The sequence below is a fragment of the Neltuma alba genome, unplaced genomic scaffold (genome assembly GCF_004799145.2).
Source record: "Neltuma alba isolate B1F8T4 unplaced genomic scaffold, ASM479914v2 tig00011778_pilon, whole genome shotgun sequence".
Taxonomy (NCBI): Eukaryota; Viridiplantae; Streptophyta; class Magnoliopsida; order Fabales; family Fabaceae; genus Neltuma; species Neltuma alba.
This window is the reverse complement of record NW_021636401.1, coordinates 18608-45091: the sequence shown is the minus strand read 5'-3', so window position 1 is coordinate 45091 and position 26484 is coordinate 18608. Positions and strand designations below refer to the sequence as shown.

At 33.5% G+C, this 26484-nt stretch overlaps 1 pseudogene; it reads right to left on the bottom strand.

Annotated features, from left to right (window-relative positions):
* Positions 1-1648: 1648 nt before the first annotated feature.
* Positions 1649-26484, bottom strand: LOC114717848 (uncharacterized; annotated as a pseudogene).

The window sequence follows — 26484 nt, the reverse complement described above, 5'->3', positions numbered from 1 at the left end:
ATTTGGACTAAAATCAGGACGGATTAAGATTTCAAAAAATTTAGGCAAACGGAATAAATAAACTACATAATCACTTAATTATTTGAATTCAAACAGATTTATTTAAACTATCACCGTTTAACACCATAGCTATCACGGTTCAACCAAACAAGCGCCTAGTCTAGAGAAGTGCTTGTGAATATTTGAATAACCAATTGAACTCAAAGGAGCCAGATGGCGCAATTTGCCCTATTCAGCAACAATCATGGCTGGCAGAAAATTTTCATTTTTGCACAATTCAACAGAGTGAAAGAATGATGCCCCCAGATTTTAACCCAGCTGCATAACTCCCTCTAACTTTTGGATATCAAATTTAAATTTTAAAATGTTAAGGGAGCTATATGAAAATAGTTTTAGGTTTGGGGGTTTTAGAAAATTAAGTTAAACAGGATGCCATATAAAGTATTGGTGCTTGGATAGAAACCAAACTATAGTTTTAAAAGTAATTTCATAGTATAAAAATATGAGAAGGATTTGGTCTTAATTTATGTGAAAATACTTTCTTTAAATGCTTTTACCTGATACCAAACAGTATCTCTTTTATTAATTTGACATGGCAATTTTTGTTTTAAAAAAAAGCCAGTAAGGGATCCATAATAAAATTTAGGGGGAGTTAAATTTAATTTTAAAATGTTAGAGATTACGTGCCAACTGACTCAAAATTTAAGGTTTTATGTAATTTAGGAGAGGACTTAGTGATAGTGAGCTCTGTCAGATTTGCGGTAAGGCACCAGAAGATATAATACATGTACTGTGTGAATGCCCCTATACGAAAGCTCTTTGGCGCAAGCTCATTTCTCCACTGTAATGGAGACACTTTTGTTCGCTGAATCTTCAAGAGTGGGTATGGTGGAATACGAGACGGAGAGACAACAGTGGGGAAGATTGGGCGGGCATGTTTGCTATAATATGCTGGTGGATATGGAAGAGGAGAAATACGCTTTTATTTGAAGGCCATTGGAAATAACTTCGACATTAACTGGTTCTCATGACCAAGTACGGACTCAAAACTTTATGAGTGCTCTTACTATTTAAGTTGAAGGATTGAGTAGCAAAATCTCCATACCGTCCTGAACATTTCTACTGCCATTGCATAATCCATATTCATATTCCATGAACGCTATTCTAGTATATATTTCAAGTAAAATAATATTCTATGACGCATTTTACGGAACTAAGTGCTATAGTGTCTCGTGTGCTGTTAACTACCCGTTGTTGTCATTAATGGCTGGTCACCAATACTAGCTTCTCAAGGTGCTAGTAACAGCTGCTAGTAACTAAATATTACTTCTTCAATTCTTAATGTAAAACTTATTTAACTAATCTGATTAAAATAAGAAAGTTAGGTAAGTTAGTTAATTATAAAAAATATAACATGTTTTTCTAAAGTACTATGACCATCTTCCTTAATGTCCTACCTCCCTTTTCTATTTAATCATGATTGAGAGAGTATCAATAAGAATAATTTAGAAAACACTGATAAATATGAGTTCTATATCATATATTTAAAATCAAAATCAACTCAACAAATATGTCTTACATAAAATACCTGAAGAGTACTACTATTATAACAAGATAGTTAACAGTAAATTAGCGTGATGTTGCAAGCTCATTCGAACTTGACGATCTGAAACAAGTATCACAAGATGGAATTACTGAATTGTGCTAATACACTGATTCCCTTGGTGTGCACATGATAATTCACCTTATATCGAGTGACTTAATGGATGTTTTGGAATTTTAGATGTGCAATAATAAACATTATGTTTTGAATGACTCTAATATCCTGCCTAGTTTATATGGAGAATATTAGAACCCTAGTTACCGACTTTATATGAAAAAAGCCCGAGTCTATAGTCTATAGAATAGAAAGGAAGCAACAATGTCCCAAGCTTTGAGAAATATTCAATTGCATTCTTATTTCAAAGTCTGATTAATATTTGGAATTAGCTCATGATTTAACTAAATTCATGAAAACAAACTGAGAATTTAAGATAAAGTGCAGATGTTATTGAAAGTTTGAGGGGCTACAGTTTATCTACCACGTAAGTTATATGAACGAATAATTAAGATTTAGATGTATACACAAACCATACGATAAAAGGCATTGAAGGCAATTTATCAAAATGAACTACCAAGACAATACGAGTTTTCTTTGTCTAGATAATATAATAATAATTGCTAAAACGAAAATTTAAATTTAATCATTGCTTGTCCCACACGCACCACTTCACTGACTTTTAGAGCTGCACCACTCATTCTCTTTTCTGACACTTGGGCTTTTGAGAGCTCGAAATCACAGTTTTTGTCATCTCTATGCATTTCTTTACCTACAAAAACAGAGAAAAATTATGCAAAAAACTAAACATCATGAATCATGAAATAAGTAAAAATGTTAACCTTAAACCCCCCCTAAAGAATAAGGTAATTATTATTAACAATAATCTACTAGATTCTTTTTTCTTGAAACTAAACTATAATCCAAACTTTTAGAGCTAGTACAAAATAACAGTGTTAGAGAGACAATAATACTTTATGATGGTGGATCCTCCATCTGTTCATCAAATGACTTGTGATATTTCAAGTACACTATTGTTCTTTTCACAGTGACTTCATGACCAAAACCAGCAATGATCTCTACTTGGTCATCAGAGTCTAGATTTGATATTATTTCCTTCCATTTTTCTTCTTCAAAGGAAGCCACTTTGTCTTACCTATAGTGCAGAGTGGTCATCTTTGTATAATTCATGATCAATATGCTAATGAAAGAGTCAACCTCCACGTTGCCCAAATCAGTTGAGGGGTGATATTCACACCAAAGAGTCATCCCTTTTAACTCACAGCTACTAACTAGAGGCACTTTAAATTTTACAGAAGCTCCTTCATCCTTGAAGCATTGCCAATAGAGATATTTGTCACCCGGAAGGACACATTCATCACCACAATCTCTGATAGTCAGTCCCTACTTAATAACACAAGCAGAAGCTCTAATTCAACTATATAATTGTACAAGCTGAATGGTCATTTTCAATTTTTTTAAAACAATTACACAATGAGTAAGGACTTGTTTAAAAATTAAAAAGAAGAATTATATATAGACAAGGAGAGAACCTGTAAAATACACTCTGAAAGAGCATTAGTGACTTGGTCATTGTTTCCAATGTAAATTAGAAGGTGTCTCAAATATTCGTGTGGCCTTAAAATGCCAACTTGACTATGATGATCAGCCAACATGGAAGATTCAATCTCCAAGATTTTTGTATTTTGGTGTCTTTGCCATGTCACTACTACTTGTGGCATACAAGGAATCCAACATTTTTGCAGCACCTTGATTTACCTCATCGCCATTCTCTAATGCACATTCCAATAAAAGGCTTTGTGGCTTTGGTAGCTTTTCATAAATCGATGATGGACTAGGGGTACTGCAACTTTCTATAGACGAGGAAATTGAAGATGGCAAGCTAGAATATGTTGGAATAAGAGAAAGGGGATTATTTGTTGGAGATATCCTTGACCAAATCAAAGAAGGAAACACATGACGTGCAAGTCCTTAGTAACCACAAATAGATATATATCCAATGCTTTTTGATCTCACTAAAGAAATGGGCACTTGAGTTATTGCTGTGTTATCTGCAATTAAAGGTGACAAAGAATCCATCTGCTCTATGTCTTCCTCTACCTTTTCAATCATCAAACAACCAGAAAGAATTAGAGTTTTTAAGCTCTTCAATTTATAAATGCTTCTTGGGAGACTACAAAGGCCAGTACAATCCTTCAGATTTCGCAGATGAATTCTATCCAGATGCCCTATTGTATGATGTATCATGGACAAACTTGGACAATCTTTGAGGTCAACTTTTCAGGACTTGGTAATTTTGAAAAATTAGGAGTACACACCAAGTAAGGAGAGTGGCTGAGATTGAGGATTTTCAGATTCTCCAATAACTACAAGAAAACAGCATTCAATAGGGTATTAGAGAAACATCCTGGGGGGAAAAAAAAAAAGTAAAGTAGATGAAAACAATATGTAAAATCATTAACACAGTTACATATCTTCCAAACAATTCAATTGAAATTTATGCCCGCACATAATTTATCATGATGGTGGAATGTTCAGATCTATAGCAAGGAAAATAGAAGAGAGTAAATGTTGAAGAAAACTAAGCAACTCTATCCAAGAATAGTGTCAAAGCAAGACTCATCTAGAAGCTGCTAGAAAAAATCAGAAATGAAGAGCATCTAGAAGTTATGAAGTAAAACAAAAACTAACAATAACTTCGGTAGATACCTGGGGTTCCCTCCAAAATCTCAAGCTACTAAATGTTAATTCAACGGCGACCAAATTATTCTGAAAGAAGTTGGCAGGGATGCATTTCAAAGGAAACTTGTGCCAAGAGAGCCATTTCAGATCTCTACTGATGTATCTATAGTCCCCATCAAGTTCCACATTACCAAGACGGAGCAGTCTAAGTGTCCTCATCTTCTTAAATGCTTTGGTTAAAAAATAAACTTTATCACCTCGAGATAGATTCAAAGCTAGCCCCTCAACTGATTTTGTACCCTACGAGCAAAGAGCATGTAAAAATTTAATTGTGTGCTTCTCTCTCTTTTTTTTTTTGGCTGAAAAGAAAAATGTAAACCTATGTCACAAGCATGTCTCTAGAATAAGTAACTAAAACAACTGGATTTTAAAATGAGTAATTAGTGCCCGGGAGAAAACAGACTACAAATATGCCTAATAATAAATTTCTCCTGATAAGTCTAGAACCTATGAGGTTTATATGCCCAATACATTATCTGCATTTGACTTCCTGTTTCATTCTACTTTTTCTTACAGGATGACACATATAGCATTGAAAAATTCTTACCGTATGTTTTGATAATACATTGATCACATCTTCTTGAAACCATAACCTACTGCACTTTCCAAATTCTTTTGGTGACCTTTCAGGCTTTCACGGATTATTTCTCTTCCCATGTCTCGCAACAAATCATGCATACCGAGCTTGTTCTTCTCATCAAAAGTCACGAGGCTTCTCTCCACAAGGACACTGATTCCAATGTCCACAAAAAATCCACTGGCATTCAATATCTGTGTGACATCATTCCTATCCATTCCAATAAAGAAGCAAGATATATCAAGGAAGATTTCCCTCTCTATATCATCATTTAAACCATCAAAGCTTATTTTTAGCTTCTTTTGTATCTGACCATTGGGGATTTTTTTTCAGTTTTTCCAGTACACTCTTCCACTCTGTCACTTCCCTGTCAAACAAATAGCAGCCAAGAATTTCAAGAGCAAGTGGCAGTCCTCCAGAATAAGCAACTATATTTCTAGAAAGTTCAACAAACCCTTCTTTAGGGCTTGGTTGCCTAAATGCATGCCAGCTGAAAAGCTCAATAGATTCACTTCTGTCCATGTTCTTTACTCTATATACACAGTTCATATCCACGTTAAGGAATCTTAGTATATGCTCATCTCTAGTCGTGATAATTACTCTACTTCCTGGACCAAACCATTTAACAATTCCAGATAAAGCATTTAGTTGCTCCACCTTATCCACATCATCTAGCACAACAACAGCCCCCTTATGGCAAAGTCTTTCTCTTAATATGTGTTTTCCTGATTCAATGCAAGGTATTATCATCTTTGTTGTTTTACAGATTTGTGATAGAAGTTGCTGTTGTAAGTAAACTGGACCACGATCTTGCTCCCAAGCTTCCCTAATATTTGAAAAAAAACTTCTGCTCTCAAAATTTCGACCAATTTCATTGTAAATGGCTTTGGCAATTACTGTTTTTCCTATACCACCCATCCCCCATATCCCTAGCAGGAGAGCATCATTTGGTGGATGGCCTTGTGACATTTTAATCAAATTTTGCATTCGAGAATTCGATCCTACGAGATGGTTGGCAATAAATAAGTCTTTCTTGTCCAATATTTCACAAACATGCTCAACAATATTCTTGATATCCTCACTTTCATTCCTGCATTACAAACAAATATAACAGAAAATGAGCACTGATTCATATAAATCCTTAATAGCTTTAGGGTGAATAATATGACATACCACCTCCGGTCCTTTTAATAGGATCCAATTAACCGAATTGCATGATTTAATAAATCTGTTACCATTAGTTAAAAATAATAAATATGTGAGAAACATGCTTTTCTTTTCTCCAAATATGACCTTATTTATAAGAGGTTAAGTGAGGGCGAGAAATGCTGAGAAAGAAGATGAAAGAGAATGTATGGGAAAAAAATAATGCAATTAATAAGGAATAAAACTGGTCAAAAACTGAAAAATACATTTAATGTCCAGGCAACCCCAAATTGGATCTTATAAAAAGGATCAGGCCAATTCAAAAATTTTGATATTATAAAAACGACTGAAGGGAGCATATTTGAAAGACCGAGCATTTAGCAGAACATAGATGAAAAATTAGGCCACAACAGAACATTCAATCAGGTCTGCGGAAGCACTTGTGAACATTCAAACAAAACTTAAGGAACCAGATGGTGCAATTTGCTTTATTCAGCAACAATCATAACTAGGAGAAAGTTTTCATTTTCCAATCACTGGAGACAAAGGTGAGAAGAGAGAGAGGATGACGAACCATACACTAACATGTGAGCCCCAACCACCTCTCCTATTTTGTCACTTTCACCTCTCGTCACTCAAAGGTGTCCGAATCTTTGTTGACATGAAGTTTTTATCTGGTATAAAATTGGATTCCTTGTATCTTTGACGGATGCAATAGTCACATAACATTACAGAGAACAAATCAAAAGCGAATGATCATACAAGTATTAAAAACATAATGAATTTATCACTTGCTTTTATAGACGAAGGGATTTGCAATACCTTAATCGCTGCTTAAATATTAGTCCTTACTCCAAGGTGCAAGTTTTAACCCAAAAGAGAAAAAAGTGGCCGCAAAACTGTATTGACTCTGTTTGATGTAAGAAGATCAAACTTACTCATTCGTAGCGTATTATTGTTATTTGTCAGACTTTTCTTCGAAAGGTGCACATGGCAGCAAGAACGGGTAGCGTATGCTTGTTTAGGCTTTTGCCAAATCGAAAAGAAATAAAAAAAAAAAATGTACTTAAAAGTATTACCTGGACTTGAGCACAACAAACCCCGCAGTGCCCCCAGCTTCACAGAGATCTGTCCTCCACCTCAACACTTCATCTTCTGTGGGTGAACTTCTTTGTATAAGATCTCGAAACGCTTCTCCAAAACTAGAGATTTGCTTACGAACTTGGGAAGGATCCACGCCATAAAACACAGGCAGAACTCCCGATCCTGTGCTCGGTGAAGCTCCATGATTTTTGAGAGCTCACTGAGGCACCATCTAGAACCAGCATAATCTTTAGAGAAAATAATGAAAATCGTAGAAAGTTCAATTCCAAGGGACAATTCCGGTGAGATACTATTCCCCTTAGGAAGGTCTAGCGTTGCTTGAAGAGGAGTGGAGGTGAGAAGTGAAAGACGCCCGAGCGTCTTCCCCTGAGGCCAAAGAACACATCATACCGGCCCCTATCAATTGTTTTTTGGAGGGCCAAAATCGGATGAAGATTAGATAACAAGAAGTAAAGATTTGAATTTCAAGAAAAATACAACAACAAAAAATATTGTAAATGGTAGTTAGTATGGTGAAAGTCAAAATTATAAAATGTCAATAGTATTGTTTTTTAATTTATCCTATTGTTATTAAATAATTATAAATTTTAAAACTCTATATTCATTGATCTGTTTATTACATTCATTTTAAATCATTAGTTGATATTAATAAATACTTTAATGCAAAATATAATGGACATGAGAATACCTATATCAAGTTCTTTACATCTATTTTATCATGTTCTCCAATCATACATGTCATGTGTATTATTTTTGAAATATTATTATTTAATTATAAATCTATAAAAAAAATAATAGGACACATAATCATGTATGATTAAAAAATATGATATAGCGGATAAAAAAAATAAGCCTCGGTATTTTCCTAACTAATGGAAAAAGGTAATAAAATTACCTAGATCAAATTTAAGAATTATTTACTTTTAATAATCCTAATTTCACTACTTACCGAATAAATTTATTTGCAGAAGTACGAATTTTTATATTAAAATAAATGCAGATTTAAAAATCAAACAATATTTCGCTATTTATCAATTAAACACCACAATTTATAGATAAAAGTATTTATTAAAGGTTCTTAGCAAGAATAAACTTCAAAATTTGGATCTTGAAATAATTTTTTCCTTAAAAAGATATTTTCTTCAAATAAAAATTAAAGGAAGAGGGACAACTTTAGATATTTATTTATCTTCGGGGGAAAAAAAAAAATGACAGCAGGCACTACCCTCGCGGAGGCATAGAAGAAGCCGCACCACAGGGTTTCTGAACCTCTGGCCCTGAAGAAAGTCTGTGCACAATGCCCCTACCAATCTTCACTGGTGAATGAGCTAGTGGGCCTAATTCAGGCTCAAGTTTCGTCACTGCCTCGCTAACATTTTCATGAAGTTCTGTATACTTTTCAGTCCCTTGTAACATTCTTTGGCACAAGGAAACACAATGGCAAAGCACGTCGACGCGCCTAGTACCCTTTGCAATAATCAGCTGCTTTCTCCAGCACCTAAATGCATTTTATGAACAAAACCAAGCTTAGATTGATCTTATACTAGACATTTAGGAATATTTCATCCAAAAAAACCATAACAGATATCCCATATGTTTTAAGAACAGTCTTACCATCAAGTGGACAATCACGATATATTTTAAAAACAAGCTCATATTGTTTGGGATGGCTTTTAAAACTGACTTGTTGAATCCAAAAAGCTAACTGATACCCAAAATGATGTTTGGCATAAAACAGCTTTTGAGCCTAAAGTTAAATTACATTACACTAATTTGGAAAAAGTTAGATTAAATCATAGCTAACTGAGGCGCAATCTGGTTTTTCTTGCTTCTGGCTTCTTTTTAATAACTTTTACTTTTTTATAAAAGCGTATTCAGATATAAATCACATTATTAATTAATTGATTTTTAGCTTAACTTCAGTTTGCCAAATAGATATGCCCCAAACCCTCCACAACCGCCCCCCCCCCCGGGGCGGGGGCCTCCAGAAGTTTCCATGGATTTAGACACCCTCAACTAATGCACGACAAATTTCACTGATCTGAGTAAAAAATTTAATGAGGATACCAAACCAGATTATCGAAGTTTATCTTAGATCACATCTGTATATATATACAATCAGTAAGCGCGAGCAGGTTGGGAAATGAAAGCTTATCCATAATGTTGCATAGAAAGAGCATGGTATCTACCACATCACTCAATTAATGTGCTATTGATCAGACAGAGATCAGGCAAACATATAAAAGATGACAACCGGCAGAGATGAATTCAGTAGGGAGCAAAAACAATGTCCTGGAAAACATATACTACCTTATGTTCTTAATATAAGAGCTAGTTTGAAATTTAATTTGATTCTAAATATAAGATCCCGATATATTTATCTTTTTTTCGAAGTAGTTCTTATAGTAGTTGCACAGATTAAAGGTTCTATTAAATGATAGTACTAATTAATATATATGATTAGCAAAGATATTCTAAGAAAGATAACAGATATTTATTACAAGTAACTAATTTAACAAACTTTCTTAATTTACTCAAATTGATTAACTAGCTTTTATAGTAAGATCTAAAGATAGTACCATCTAATCCCATCTGCTCAAAAATTAAGCATGGCTAGGAACATCCTGTGATGGCTTTCTCACGCAGAATGAAGTAATAGGAAAGCGTATTGTGAACCAAATAATACCATAACTCTACCTGCAGTCATGCTTAAGAATTTTTGAACTGAAGAAATAAAAAAAACAAATAGATGGAAAATAGGAATCCAGTGCTCAAGAATTGTTTGTTGCTGAAGTATAATAGTATTACGTGATTTGTATAGCCGACTCCACCTAATGAAATAAGACTTTGTTGCAACATGTGTTTATTTACGTATATAGGTGCATATTGTATAATTTATGTACGCATAATCTATCAAGTCCATAAAATCATAACAGTCTCGGGGCAGATCCTGAAAACATATTGCCAAAAAAAAAAAAAAATCATCATACATATCAATTGAGTTGCTCAGGAACATTTAGTGAAGAAGTGTTGCCCACAAGGATTGAAAGAGAAACAGGAGAAGCAGCCGAATTTTCAAATGGTGACCAGATGGAATCTAAGAAACTGAAAAACATAAATGTAAAACATAAACTATTACCCGAGCAAATCATTCACTTTCCCACATGAGATGCAGTAGAAGCTTCCATCAAGCTTGGGACGTCTCCCATCTTCGGCAATGCCAGAATTATCATGCTCTAAAGCACACTCAAGATGACATGACGAGCCACAAGAAACACCAACAAATGGAGGCTCAGAGCTACAGTTTAACCAAAGGCTAGGATCTCTGTTTTCATCATAGTTATGACAAATGCAGCATGAGCATCTTTTACAGAACACATCTGCTTCACTTAGGGCAGCTTTGCAAGCTGGGTTTTCGCGGTAGGAAATACTACTTTCATCTCCAACTCCATTGTTGGCAGAAACATCATTTACCGGAAGAGGTAATCCAGACGGATTCTCATCTTCTCTCAGCCTCCTAGCAGGTCTCTGTCCATGTGAAGTACAAGAATGTGGTTCAAGGTCCGTCACATCCTGACATCCAGATTTCTTTTCAGAAACAAATAATCAATATTGTAATGTAACAACTATTTTATGAATATAAGATAATAGATATTTGTAAAACTTGTATCTATCTACTTTGTACTATTTTATAATTTTTAACCGATAATTATGTTATACTCCTCCGGTCCTTAATATAAGACCCATTTAACTAATTTGATTAGATTAAGAAAGTTAGGTAAGTTAGTTAATTATAAAAAAATATGACACATTTTTCCTAAAACACCATAATCATTTTTCTTAATACATCATCTCCTTTTTTTACTTGATTATAGGTGAGGGAGTATCTATAAGGGTAATTGAGAAAAAATTGATAAACAAGAGAAATGAGTCTTATATTTAATACCAAACTAACTCAATAATTAGGTCCTATATTAAGGACAGGAGGAGTATCATATTAAATTTATAATATAATGTGCGTGTATTTTTTATTAATCCTACCTCAGTGCATAATATTCCCTCCGGCCCTTTTTATAAGATCCCATCAAATGGATTTGATCCTTTTAATAAGATCCTACTTATGAGTGTCTGAATATTAAATGTATTTTTACCAATTTTATCTCTAATCAATTTTTTATTTTCTCTCCTCATCTTTTTCTTATACCACATTCTTTTTTATCTTTGATCTCATTATTAGTATTTGTCTTTCTTATTTGCTGTCTTATTAAATAAGGAAATAATTAGAAAGAAAATATTCAATTTTTACATATTTATTGTTTTTAACTATTTTTTTAAACCTCGTAATTTAGTTAAAAAAGTCTTATAAAAAAAATCAGAAGGAATATTCTTCTAAGTCACTAATATTAAATCTCCTTAGCTTTGTCTTAAAAATTAATTACTTCTCAACTTTATCCTTATTTAACATATACCATACTCAAAGAGAACAAAGTTTATTACCTAACAATAAGTTAAAAGGAAAAATATATATTTATATTATAAATAAGATTCAAAAAAATTTTATCCTCATCTTATAAACACCAAGAGAGTACTGAGATAATTAAAGTTATAAAAGGTAAATATCAAATACTCACGTAGAAAATTTGTCCTACCATTGAAAAATGAAACCACCTCTTCCCAATGTTAAGGTCTTCAGGCTTCTGAATGTCTGCTAAACTGCTGCTTCTTGATTTGCTTTTCTTCCATAATTTCAAAGCAGCGGCTCTTTCGAACCAATACCCTTTCCTAGGCTCTCCTCTATACGCAAGGGTCTTCCTCTAAACAGATGCAGTGCAATCCCTCTTCTTCTAACCAACAGTTTTCGAATTCCAGCTTCAAGAAGTCCTAAAAGATCAAAGCAAAGCATTAAATCGTGTGGAGCCACAGGTCAGATGGTTTTTCTCTTTATGTCAGATGATTTTTCCTTTTGTTTAGCATTTTATCTCTGTTTCATTTCTGCTATTTTGCTCGTCGATTCTTCTCCAATCGCTGTCTAAACATGCCTTTCTTCTTTCATTTCTTTTTTTTTTTTTTACGGAAAAATCTAAGACCGTCCGGTTTACTAAAACCCCGTCCCGGGTTCCGCCTGAAGCGTCGCTTCTCACCGGTCTAATCCGGCTCAACCCAGAAACGATTCCTAGGAGCAGAACAAATCGCTGTTACGTCCGGCTGACGGTCCAACCAGCCGGATCGGATCACTTTTAAGATATATAAAAATCTGAAACCCCGATTCCTTCATCAGATTTTCAGAATAAGTTGTTATATATCTTGCCTTTTGCCCGAAAGAATAAAAGGAGGAACAAAGATGCATCCATTGAAATTTAAACAGCGTCATGTCTAAGAATGAAAAAATGATGCATCAACGAGTGGATTAGGAGCAAATAAAACATAAAGCAAATTAAGCGTTCCGGGTTGGAGATTAGAGCGGAAGTTACCTGTGTGCGAAGCGGGGGTGGACGAGAGATTAATCTAAGACCGTCCGGTTTACTAAAACCCCGTCCCGGGTTCCGGCTCAAGCGTAGCTTCTCACCGGTCTAATCCGGCTCAACCCAGAAACGATTCCTAGGAGCAGAACAAATCGCTGTTAAGTCCGGCTGACGGTCCAACCAGCCGGATCGGATCACTTTTAAGATATATAAAAATCTGAAACCCCGATTCCTTCATCAGATTTTCAGAATAAGTTGTTATATATCTTGCCTTTTGCCCGAAAGAATAAAAGGAGGAACAAAGATGCATCCATTGAAATTTAAACAGCGTCATGTCTAAGAATGAAAAAATGATGCATCAACGAGTGGATTAGGAGCAAATAAAACATAAAGCAAATTAAGCGTTCCGGGTTGGAGATTAGAGCGGAAGTTACCTGTGTGCGAAGCGGGGGTGGACGAGAGATTAATCTTATTTATCACAGTGATTAGAAGAGGAGGAAGAAGAAAGAGATATAAGAGGCTTTTGTTGCTTCTTAATCTCCCCTCTGAAGAATGTTCTCGAGTAATGACGGTGTGATGAAGGCTTCGTGAAGGTAGCTACCCGGGCAGGCAAGGGAAGCTTCTTCTTTTTAAAAGTTCCGGCAAGTTTCGAACAGGAGACAATGGAGAAGAACAAGGGGAAATGACAATTTGAGACAGAAAGCCAGAAAGCGCGGCGAATCAATGGCACGCGATGATTAAAAATATTCTAAAGTATCATCTGCACAACATTAAAGTCTGATTTTCAGTCTCGAGTTTTGTAAAATAAATAAAGACATTATGGCTTAGTGACATGAATATTTCCTTTTGAGCAGGATGTCACAAGTTCTATCATGTTTGTGATCTCAGTTGTTATTACTTGCTTCTTTAATTAAAAATAGTTTGAAAAATTATCTCAAGCCCATATATAGCTTCAATGCATACAAAAATTAATCATAAATTAAGGATTATGAATAAACTAAGTTCACATATTTTAATATTTAAAGTCTCAATAAATAATAACTTTAGTATGATTTCTCTTACTAAAACAGTACTCCTTGATTGTCTCGTTTTTATAGTATCCTTGTCTTGCGATGTAGATATCCAATATACCGTCGCGCTCATTATAAAATTATCATGTTGAAGACTACGTTTAAGTTAACTTTTTTTATAAAAGAAAAAGAAAAAAGGAAAAATGATATATTAAAATGAAGAAGGTTTATAAAGTGCTAAAACAAGAAGGGAAAAAAAACACTATCTCTTAAAAATTTAGAAAGTACATACAAAGGAATTAAATTAAATTAACTTTTAAATTGCCGTTGATTGAAAGAGATGTTAGACGATGGCCCAAAAACAAAAAAGTTGCCAATCAACTTTAACTCTTAGTTTGGGTAAAAAGAAGGTTCTATGGTCGGTCGCGACCCCTGGATGCCGAAGGCGTCCTTGGGGTGATCTCGTAATTCTTACGGGGTGGAGACGATAAGCAACATCTTTATGCAATTGTATAATGGGGCTTGTTAATGGGGATTACAAAACAAAAAGTCCGATTTTCTTAGAAAATTGACTTTTGTAAAATACCTAAAGACATTATGATCTAGTAACATGGATATTTCTCTTTAAGTAGGAGATTACAAGTTTGATTATGTTTGTAACCTCAGCCATTAGAATTTTCTTCTTTAATTAAAAATAGTTTGAAAAATTATCTCAAGATCATGTATAGCTTCAATGCATGCAAAAATTAATCATAAATTAAGGATCACGAGTTAATTAAGTTCATATATTTTAATATTTAAACTTTCAATAAATAATAATTTTAGTATAACTTCTTTTACTAAAATAGTACTCCTTGATTGTCTCGTTTTTATAGTATCCTTGTCCTGCGATGTCGACATCCAATACGACGTCGCGCTCATTAAAAAATTATGTTGTTGAAGACTATGTTTAAATTAACTTCTCAACTGCCCTTGACTGAAAAAGTTGTCAGAAAACTTCAACTTTTTTGGCGTGAAAAAAAAAAAGCATCATCTTTATACAATTATATAAATGGGACGCGCTAATGGGCATTAAAAACACAAAGCAAGTCTTATATGAGTCAGAACAAGGAGTAATCACTAATGAAGAAAAAAATGCAATTCTTAATACGGTTGTTGCTGATAATCATCGTAATGATAAATGGATCGGGACTAGTGGTTCTATAAGTTGCTATGCAGTAAAAGATGGGTTCTAATTAGCAAAACAGAATGTTGTCCATAGATATGATTCATTTCCTTCTGCATCTAATCACAACCATAGGAAATTTTGGCAAGAGGTCTGGCGAATTAAGGTTTCCTATAAAATTAAAAATTTATTGTGGAGATTAATCTCCAAGGCTTTGCCTACTTTTGAAAATCTTGCTAAAAGGAACTGTAGTCCCATTGATGTTTGTCTAATTTGCAAAAGCAGTGTAGAAAACTAGAAACTTTGGGTCATCTTTTTCTTAAATGCCACTGGGTTAAGAAGACTTCTTTTGGAAGCTCTTTTACTTTCCATACCCCTGAATGTGGCTCTACTGAAGTGGCCGGCTATTGTTTCTGTGAGATGGATTTATCCCCAATGCAGAAGGCTTTACTAGTTGCTATCTCATGGCAGATTTGGAAAGGAAGGAATGCTTTCATTTATAACGATATTAATCCTGATCCCCTTTTTCGCTTTCGAACAAGCAGGTAAACTTCTTAGAGAGTTCTGAGAGACCAATGGTTGGATTCATTCAGAGGAAAATTCCCATAATCTCGACAGGCCCATTCTTAAGACAAATAATCTTCAGGGTGTTCAATTTGAGTCTCTGATAATTAGATCCTCATTAATTGCATTAATAATCAAAGAGAGCTACCTGATTGGAGATGTGTTGGTGTCCTTGATAATATCCAAGGATCAAGGAAATTGGTTAGGAACCATGCCTGCACTTGGATTCCTAGAGAGGCTAATGCGGCTGCTGATCTTGCAAAAGCTACATTGAAAGGGTCATGTCCATTTGATTGTGTTTGGAGACTGCCCCCTTTACTGAGAAAATTGCTTGACCGAGATGCTTGCTACGTGACTGCAGATCCGGAATAGTTTGCCCTGCTTATGTTTGTTCTTTTGATTGTTTCCTATGGTTTGTTTGATTTTGTTACCTGGCCTTTTGGACTTTAGTTTTTTTATCAATAAATTACTTTCCTGGAAAAAAAAAGATTCAAAGCAAATATAGTTAAAGAGGGAGGCATGTGTGTCTGTTTCTTATTTAGAAAATGAGACTTTTTCCGATTCTAATTATAAGCACATTTGATATGTTTTATAATATAACATGTTTTATTTATAACATTAATTTTTTTAATACAATATCCCTATCAACTATTAAAAAAAACTAATTTGAATTGATTTTCTTAATAGTCTGTCTTATAATTAAATACTAATTTTTACCCGAAATTAGTATTTTACCAATTCCTGAATTTTTCTTTTTTGGTCCTTGGAGACCTAGAAGCCACTTGCTTTTTAGTTTTTAGTTACCTAACCATAACCGCAGCCTCATTTTCCTGTAAAAAACGATTATTAATCCCCAGTAAATTAGATTTTTTTTAATAAAAAAAGATCACTATTTTCTTTGGCCTGAAAAAAAAGATCAGTATTGCATGTCAAATATCTGAATAAATATTAAACAAGGAACGGCTTGAAATAATAAAAAAATTCTAGTAAATGCGCACGAATGAAATAGATTCAAGAAAAATAGACTAAGAACAAAAACAAATGGCACACAAAATGGACGGCTTGAATTTTATAGTTTTTCCATTATATAAGTCATATAACTAACTTTGATTAAAAATACCAGTTACTCCCTCCGTTCCTTATTATAAGAGACGAATAACCGAATTACGTTGATCAAAAAAACAGTTAAAATTAGTTAAGAACAATTAATATGTAAAAAGTATAATTTTTTTTCCAAAAATGCCCTCATTAATAAGGAGAGAGAACATGAGAGAGAACAATGGTAATTTATTAAAAGAAAGAGAAGTGGGAAGGAGAGAGAGTGTGAGTGTGAGACAATAAATATGGGTAAAATAGGAAATCAACACAAAAAGTAGAGACAACTTTTAAGTGTCTCTTATATATAGGAACATGCTATAAGCACCAAATGTCTCTTATAATAAGGAACGGAGGGAGTATTTATTAAAAAAATAATAAAGATAATTTATCAAAATCGAATACAAAGATAACACGAGCTTGTTCAAGAATAGATAATCTAAGAAACGTTATAAAACAAAAGACTAAAAAAGAGACAAAAATAAGAAAAGATAAACATATCAATACTAGTCCTATCCAGCTATCCTGCACTCCTTATTACACTTTCTGAAGCTTAGGCTCTTCAAAATCATGGTTTTTGTCTTTTGCACGCTTTTCTCAAAATACTAAAACAGAAGTTTCAACCGAGAAAAAAGGGATAACCTTGGAACTGCCTAAAGGACAAGGTAATTCTCTAGAGCTGCCCCACTTACCTCTGACGCTTAGCCTCCGACAGCTTGAAATCATGGTTTTTATCATCCCTATGCAATTCTCTACCTACAAAAACAGAGAAAAGTAACATGAAAAACTAAACATCATGAATTAGAAAATTGGTAAGAATGTTAACCTGGCTTAAATCCACCTAAAGAATCAGGTAATTACAATTAACAATAATGTACTATATTCTTTTTTCCTGAAACTAAATTATAATCCAGACATTTAAAGCTGGTGCAAAACAATAGTTTTAGAGAGCCAATCATACTTGATGATGGTGGATCCTCTATCAGTTCATCAAATGACTCGTCATATTTCAAGTAAATTGTTGTTCTTTTCACAATGAACCCATTACCAAAAAGTACAATGATATGCACTTGTTCATTAGAGTCCAGATTTGATATTATTTCCTTCCAATTTGCTTCTTCAAAGGAAGTCACTACGCCTCGCCCATAGAGTAGTGTCGTTGTCTTTGTATAGTTTGTGATCACCATGGTAATGAAAGAGTCAATATCCACATTTCCCAAATCACCTGAGGGCTGATATTCACAGCAAACAGTCATCCCTTTTAACTCATGGCTACTAACTAGAGGCACTTTAAATTTTACAGAAGCTCCTTCACCCTTGAAGCATTGCCAATAGGGATATTTGTCACCCGGGAGGACACAATCATCACCATCATCTCTGACAGTTAGTCCCTGCTTAATAACACAAGCAGAAGCTCTAATTCAACTATATAATTGTACAAGCTGGATGGTCATTTCCAATTTTACTAAAAAAATTACATAAAAAGCGAATTGTATATAGAGAAGGAGAGAACCTGTAAAATACTTTCTGAAAGAGCATTAGTGACTTGGTCATTGTTTCCAATATGAATTAGAAGATGTCTCAAACATTCGTTTGGCCTTGAGATGTCAACTTGACTATGATGATCAGCCAACACAGAAGATTCAATCTCCAAGATTTTTGAAGTATTTGGTGTCTTTGCCATGTCCCTGCTACTTATGGCACACAAGGAATCCAAGATTTTTGTAGCATCTCGATTTACCTTAGCTTCATTCTCTGATGTGCATTCCAATGAAAGGCTTTGGGGCTTTAGAAGGTTGTCATGAATCGATGAAGGACATGAGATACTGCAATTGTTTTCACATAAGAAAATTGAAGATGGCGTGCTAGCATATCTCGGAATAAGAGAAAGAGGATTGTTCGTTGGAGACATCCTTGACCAAATGAGGGACGGAAACACATGACGTGCAAGCCCTTGGTAACCACAAACAGATATATAGCCAATGCTTTTTGATCTCACCAAGGAAATGGGTACTTCAGTTATTGCTGTGTTATCCGCAATTAGAGTTGACAAAGAATCCATCTGCTCTATATCTTCCTCTAACTTTTTGATCATCAAACAACCAGAAAGAATGAGAGTTTTTAAGCACTTCAATTCATAAATGCTTCTTGGGAGACTACAAAGGCCAGTACAATCCTTCAAATTTATTAGATGAATTTTACCAAGATGCCCTATTGTATTATGTATCGTGGCCAAACTTGGACAATCTTTGAGGATCAACTTTTCAAGATTTGGTAGCTTTGAAAAATCAGGAGTAAACGCCAGGTAAGGAGAGTGGCTAAGATTGAGGATTTTTAGATTCTCCAATAACTACAAGAAAACAACATTCAAAAGGCTATTAGAGAAACATCTTCGAAAAAGTAAAATAGATGAAAACAACATGTAAAATCATTCTTTTAGAACAATTATCTATCTTCCAAACAATTCAATAGAAATTTACGCGCATACATAATTCATCATGATAGTGGAATGTATAGCAAGGAGAATAGAAGAAAGTAAATGTTGAAGAAAACTCAACAGCTCTATCCAAGAATAGTCAAAGCAAGACTCATCTAGAAGCCACTAGAAAAATTCAGAAATGAAAAATATATATAGAAGTTATTAAGTAGAACAAAATCTAGTAATAAATTTGGTACATACTTGGGGCTCCCTCCAGAGTCTCAGACTGCTGTATTTTAATTCAATAGCGACTAAATTATTTTGAAGGAAGTTGGCAGGGATGTATTTGAAAGGAAATTTGTGCCAACAGAGCCATTTGAGATCTCTACTAATGTGTCTATAGTCTCCATCAAGTTCCACATTAGCAAGACGAAGCAGTCTGAGTGTCTTCATCTTCTTAAATGCTTTGGTTAAAAAATAAACTTTACCATCTTGTGACAGATTCAAAGCTAGCCCCTCCACAGATTCTGTACCCTACAAATAAAGAGCATACAAAAATTCAAGTGTCTGCTTCTAATTTGTTTGCTGAAAAGCAAAATGTAAACCTATGTCACAAGCAAGTCTCTAGAACAAGTAACTAAAACAATTGGGTTTAAAGATGAGTAACTAGTGCCTTGGACAAAATAAACAATAAATGCGCCTACTAACAAATTTCTTATGAGAAGTTTCAAAACTAAAAGGTTAATATGCCCAATCCATTATCTTCATCTGACTTCATGTTTCATTCTACGTTTTCTTACATGATGGTACATATAGCATGGAAAAGTTCTTACTATATGTTTTGATAACACATCGATCACATCCTCATGAGACCATAACCTACTACGCTTTCCAAATTCTTTCGGTGACTTTTCACGGATTATTTCTCTTCCCATATCTCGTAACAAATCATGCATACCAAGCTTGTTCTTCTCATCAATGGTCACGAGGCTTTTCTCCACAAGGACACTAATTCCAATGTCTGCAAACAATCCACTGGCATTCAATATCTGTGTGACATCATTCCTATCCATTCCAATAAAGAAGCAAGATATATCAAGGAAGATTTCCTTCTCTCTCTCATCATTTAAACCATCAAAGCTTATTTGTAGCTTCTTTTGTATTTGACGATTTGGGATTTTTTTTAGTTTGTCCAGTACACTCTTCCACTCTGTCACTTCCCTATCAAGCAAATAGCAGCCAAGAATTTCAAGAGCTAGTGGTAGTCCTCCAGAATAAGCAACTACATTTCTAGAAAGTTCAACAAATCCTTCTCTAGGACTCGGCTGCCTAAACGCATGCCAACTGAAAAGCTCAATAGATTCATTTTTGTCCATATTCTTTACTCTATATACATGGTCCACATCCACGTTAAGAAATCTTAGTAAATGTTCATCTCTGGTTGTGATAATTATTCTACTTCCTGGACCAAACCATTTACCATTTCCAGATAAAGCATTCAGTTGTTCCACCTCATCCACATCATCGAGCACTACAAGTGCTTGCTTTTGGCGAAGTCTTTCTCTTAGTATGTGTTTTCCTGATTCAATGCAAGGTATTATCATCTTTGTTGTTTTACAGATTTGTGAAAGAAGTTGCTGTTGTAAGTAAACTGGACCATGATCTTGCTCCCAGACCTCCCTAATATTTGAAAGAAAACTTCTGCTCTCAAAATTTCCACCAATTTCATTGTAAATGGCCTTGGCAATTACTGTTTTGCCTATACCACCCATCCCCCAGATCCCAAGGAGGAGAACATCATTTGGTGGATGGCTTTCTGACATTTTGATCAAATCTTGCACGCGAGAGTTTACTCCTACAGGATGGTTAGCAACGAACAAGTCTTTCTTGTCCAATATTTGACAAACATGCTCAACAATATTCTTGATATCCTCACTTTCATTCCTGCGTTACAAACAAATACAACGGAAAATGAGCACTGATGGTTCATATAAATCCTTGATTACGTTGAGGTGAATAACGTAATTTATATTTCATAAACCACGCATTTAGGAGAATAGAGATGACAAAATTGGACCGCAACAGTACATGCAATCAGATCCACAGAAGCACTTCTGAACATTTAAACAAATGATTGAACTTAAGGAACTAGATAGCGCAATTTGCTCCATTCAGCAATAATCATAACTGACAGAAAATTTTCATTTTGCACAAGTCAACAATATTAAAGGATTCCCTCCAATCACTAGAGATAAAAATGAGAAGAGAGATGATGAGCCCCATACTAACATCCCCCCCTCTGGGGGGGGGGGACACATCTCTATTTTTTGTCACTTTGACCTCTTGTCATTGAAAGGGGTCCGAACCTTCGAACAATTGGCATGAAGTTTTTATTTGGCATATAATTGGATTCCTTATATTTTCTATGGATGCAGTTGAAACAACAGATTACATAGAATAAACAAAAAGCGAATGATCTTACAAGTATTAAAAACATAAAGTTTATCTCTAGCTTTTATAGACGATAGGATTTGCAATACCTTAGTAATAAATCGCTACTTAAATATTAGTGCTTACTTCAAGGTGCAACTTTCAACACCAGAAAAAAGTAGCAGCGGCTATAAAAATACTCCTCCGATCCTTAATATAAGACCCATTTAACTAATTTGATTAGATTAAGGAAGTTAGGTAAGTTAGTTAATTATAAGAAATATGACAAGTTTTTCCTAAAATACCATAATCATATTTCTTAATACCTCATCTTTCTCTTCTACTTGATTATGGTTGAAAGGGTATCCATAGGGGTAATTTAAAGATAATTGATAAATATGAGAAATGGGTCTTATATTTAGGACCAAAACCAACTCACCAATTGGGTCCTATATTAAGAACCGGAGGAGTATCATAATCGGAGAAATTTATAGTGTCATAAGAATAAAAGACATCTCAATTTGACCAAATTCAAAATAACAATTTAAAACAAAACGTAACAACATTTGTGCTTGTGAAATTGCTATACTTTTAAAAAAAAATTAAAACATATTTTTGGCTAACGAATAATAATAATACACTTAATATTTGAATTCAAAAGTTTCAGTTACTCGTCAGAGCTTCACCCGAGCATATTGATTATACATATGTGAAAATGTAACACCTAATCTTTGATAACGTATTGCTGTTATTTGTTAGATAAAATCTTCTCATGCACAATAATACAAGTGATTTGCTGGCCAAAAAAACAAAGAGCGATTAATGGTGCACCTTTGCGGCAAGAATGTCGTGTGTCTGTTTAGGGTTAGAAAAACTGGAAAGAAAAAAAAGGAAATATTTAAAAATTACCTGGAATTGAGCATGACAAACCCTGAAATGCTCCCAGCCTCACGGAGATCTGTCCTCCACCTCGACACTTGATCTTCTGTGGGTGAACTTCCTTGTATAAGAACTTCAAGTGCTTCTCCAAAACTAGATCTTTGATTACGAACTTCGGATGGATCCACGCCATAAAACACAGGTAGAACTACCTGACCCTGTGCTCTGTGAAGCTCCATGATTTTGGAGAGCTCGTTGAGGCACCATCTAGAACCAGCATAATCTTTGGAGAAGATAATGATTGAAATTGTAGATTGTCCAATTGCCAGAGGCAATTCCATTGAGATATTTTTTCCCCTAGGAAGGTCCGAATCATCTTTGAAGACAAGAATTCCCGCATTGCTCAAAGAAGAGTAGAGATGAGAAGTGAAAGATGGCCGAGTTTCTTCCCCTCTAAAACTTAAGAATACATCGTATCGGGCCCTATCAAATGATTTTTTAGGCCTAAAACAAATGAATATTAATATCAAAAAGTACAGATTGTAATAGCAATTTAATTTCAAGAAAAATACAACAAAATAAAATATGCACTATCGGATGATTTAGTTTAAAAAATATATACTGATTCAAAAATACACACACACTAAGATCCCTACTGTTTAATGTTTTGATTAAAAAATTAATTTTCCAAACATTTTATAATTTCAACTAACAGCAGGGAGGCAAGGGTACAATCCTTATCTATCTAGTGCTTTAACTAATCATCCAGAGGCCGTATAATGACAGGGAATCCATGCACGACATTCAGTCCCATGTAGTCAGCAGGTTTGTTGTTACTCCAGGGATGTAATCTAGTTAAACGTCTGTATATCATAAATAATATTTCATATCCAAAAAAATACTTCAGGGTGCTAGTTACATCATAACCTTAATAATTCTCAATGATTCTTTTTGTATTTGAAAGTAGACACTTAATCTTCCAATGAATCCTAATTTATAAATTTGAAAATATATAAAATTAATTGCGAATTTTTAAAGTTAAATTACTTTGCTACCTATAAACTTTGGAACAATTTTAGCAAGTCACTTTGCTACCTAGATGTTCATGGCACGGAACCTCTCCTATTCTTTCCAATCCTGTTCCCCAATCGTGACCGTTAATTTTATCTAAGGGCTTAAACCAACTCACTTATCACAGCATCATCCTTCTGCATAGTTTTTTTTCAGACTTGGAGGCGCTCGCGATTTAGCCCCTCGATTCTATAATGTATCAGCATTACAGCAATATATGCTTGGACATCTAAGGATCACCTTAGCTTCTAGGATTTAAGATATATTGGGCTAGGTTTAGATATATGCTTGGGCGTCTAAGGACCACTTACTTAGTTTCATGTTCTATGTAGAGACATATAAATATATATATCTATAGACACACACATATACACGTATACATAATATTATATATTGACAAAAAATATTATATATATTTTTATAAATTTTAGTTTTTCAGTTTGAAACTGTAATTTTTTTCATTAACGGAATCAATAACGGAACATTGAAATAATCGAAATGAAAAACTGAAAATGCCTTCGGTTTGGTTTCGTGATCAGATATGTTTCGGTTTTGCTTTCCCTTGCCCAAGACGTAAGCGCTAGTTCTTTAATTTTATATAAAATTTTAATTTAGTTTAACGATCGAGTATTGTTTTTTCAATTTAGTATATTGCTATTAAACAAGCTTAAATTTAAATTCTTAAACTACATATTCATTTTAATTTATATGTTTATTACATTCATTTGAAATCATTAATTGGTATTAAGAGAAGAAAAGGAAAATTATTTTCTTGTTATGAAATGGATCCAAAATGAAACCACAAAAGTAGAATAGAGAAAGATGAAGACAAGAGAATAAGAGAACTTTTGTATTTCTTCACACTACAAAAAAACAGCGGATTAGTGACAGAATTTGCGACGGAAACGAATTCCGTCGCTAATTTTTTTGACGGATTAGCGACGAAATTTCTGTCCATCGCTAATCCGTATTTAGCGACGGAATTTTTTTCTATCAGACAATTCCGTCGCTAATCCATCAAAAAAATTAACGATGGGAATTCCGTCGCAATTCCATCAAAAATTAGCGACAGAATTTGTTTCCGTTGCAAATTTTAAGAAAATAAATTACATATGATATATATACAAGTAGGAAAATACTGTTTATCATAATCTATTTAAATCATTTAATTTTTTATATAGAATAATTTATTAGATTTTATTATAGTAGTTATTTTTTGAATAACAAGATTTTTTGACTAATTGTAAATGATTTTCTTCAAATATATAAACCACATATACATAATATAATATAATGTAATATAATATATATATAATTAAATTGTATATCTTATCAATGTTAATTAAAAGATAAATTTAAAAATTATTTATGAAAAATTATTTATGATGTAAAATTCAAAATTAGTGTCGTTAGAAATTAAAATTATATTAAAAATATTTTTTTAAAAATAAAACATTATAAAAATAGTAAAACAAATATTTAAAAATTATTTTTTCATTAAAATAGTTATGATTAAAATTATCATATAGTGTATTTTTAGTTTTTAATAATATATATAATTGTATGTGTAAAATAATATAATATATATTTAATTTTACATAATAAGTCAACAGGTTCATTGCAGGTCAACTGGTAAAGCCGCACGTGCGCACGGAGGAGGTCCTGGGTTCAAGCCATGGAGAAGTCACTTTGAGAAAGGAATTATGTGGTGACACGTGGTGCACACGTGGCAGTAGATGTGAGGTGGCAGCAACACGTGGAGGTGGTCCCAGTGATGACATGGTAATTAGTAGAGGTGCCACGTGGTATTTTATTTTATTTTTAAAAAAATCGAGAGTATAGTGGAAAGGTAATGGAGTAGTGGAAGATTAATGTCTAGTGGAAGTAGTGGGAGTTGATGATGAAGTAGAGAGAAAGAGGAAGAGGAAGAAGAGAAGATGGACATCCACATGTTATAATATTCATAACATTCCTAAATTAAATTCAAAAATTAATTATTTTCACTAATTCCCACATCACTGTTTGCATAAATTTATTTATCAAATTCATGTTAAGACTTAAGATAACGTAAATTTATAGGTCGTTGGCAAACCAAAAAGAAGCGTAAATTAATAACTTGATCAATATTTATCATTTAAATAGAATGAATTAAATAAGTGTAATTATTTATCATTAAGGTTTTTAAAAATAATAAACTACTAAAGTTGAATCTTGGAATAGTTTTTTCTTTAAAAAAGTATCGTTTTTGCAAATAAAAATTAAAAGAATAATGACAACATTTTAGGTGTAAATGTTTATTAATAAACTAAAGTATACATTTCATCATCCATCTTTAAAAAATATATTTTTAGTTTTTTTAATCATAAAACTGTTAATTTTAAATGATGAGTTTTTGTAACTCATGATTACTTTAAAAATTAAATTTAATATGTTAGTGCCTGTTTGTATTAGTGGTGAATAACTATGATTTTAGATAATTGTAAATTTTATAAGTGATATTGGTTAATCGTGATTTCTGCTTGGATTCTTTTTTATAAGTGATTCTAAGAATTGTGATTATATTTAGTTTTTATTTACTAAAATTGTTTATAGATGTATAATTACTGAAAAGGGTATGAAGTTAAGATTTCAGGAGAGATTTTTGGATGAGTGTGGGAAGATAAATTGGAGAAAATTTAGTTGCTGAAGATTGATCAGAATTTTTCAAATGCATAAGTTACTCCTTGTTGCTTATCCTAAAAATACGGTAGAAGGATAAAATTACGATTTATTGAGATTTTAAATCGTGATTTTATAAAAATTACTCAATCAAGACAAACATGTTTCATAATCACTTATTTGAATTTAAACAGACTTATTTAAGATCCTACCACTTAACTAGACATGCTCTTAGTGTTTAAGAATGTTTTACCAATCTTCAAAATATCAATATCATCACTTTTTGTTAATAATTTTAAGTTTAAAAAATTAAAAATATACTTTTTAAAATTAAATAATCAAATTGAAATCTTATTTAAAATTAAAAAAACTAAAAATAGACTCTAATCTTATTAATTTATTTATTGGAGGGAAAATAAAAACATTACCTTTGCTGCTGCTGCCGCGGCCACTGCCACTGCTGTAGGTACTGTCGCTGCCACTGCTGCAGGTTGAGCAACTGCGGCAGCTGCTCAAGCCGCTTCGCCAGCTGCTCAAGCGGCAT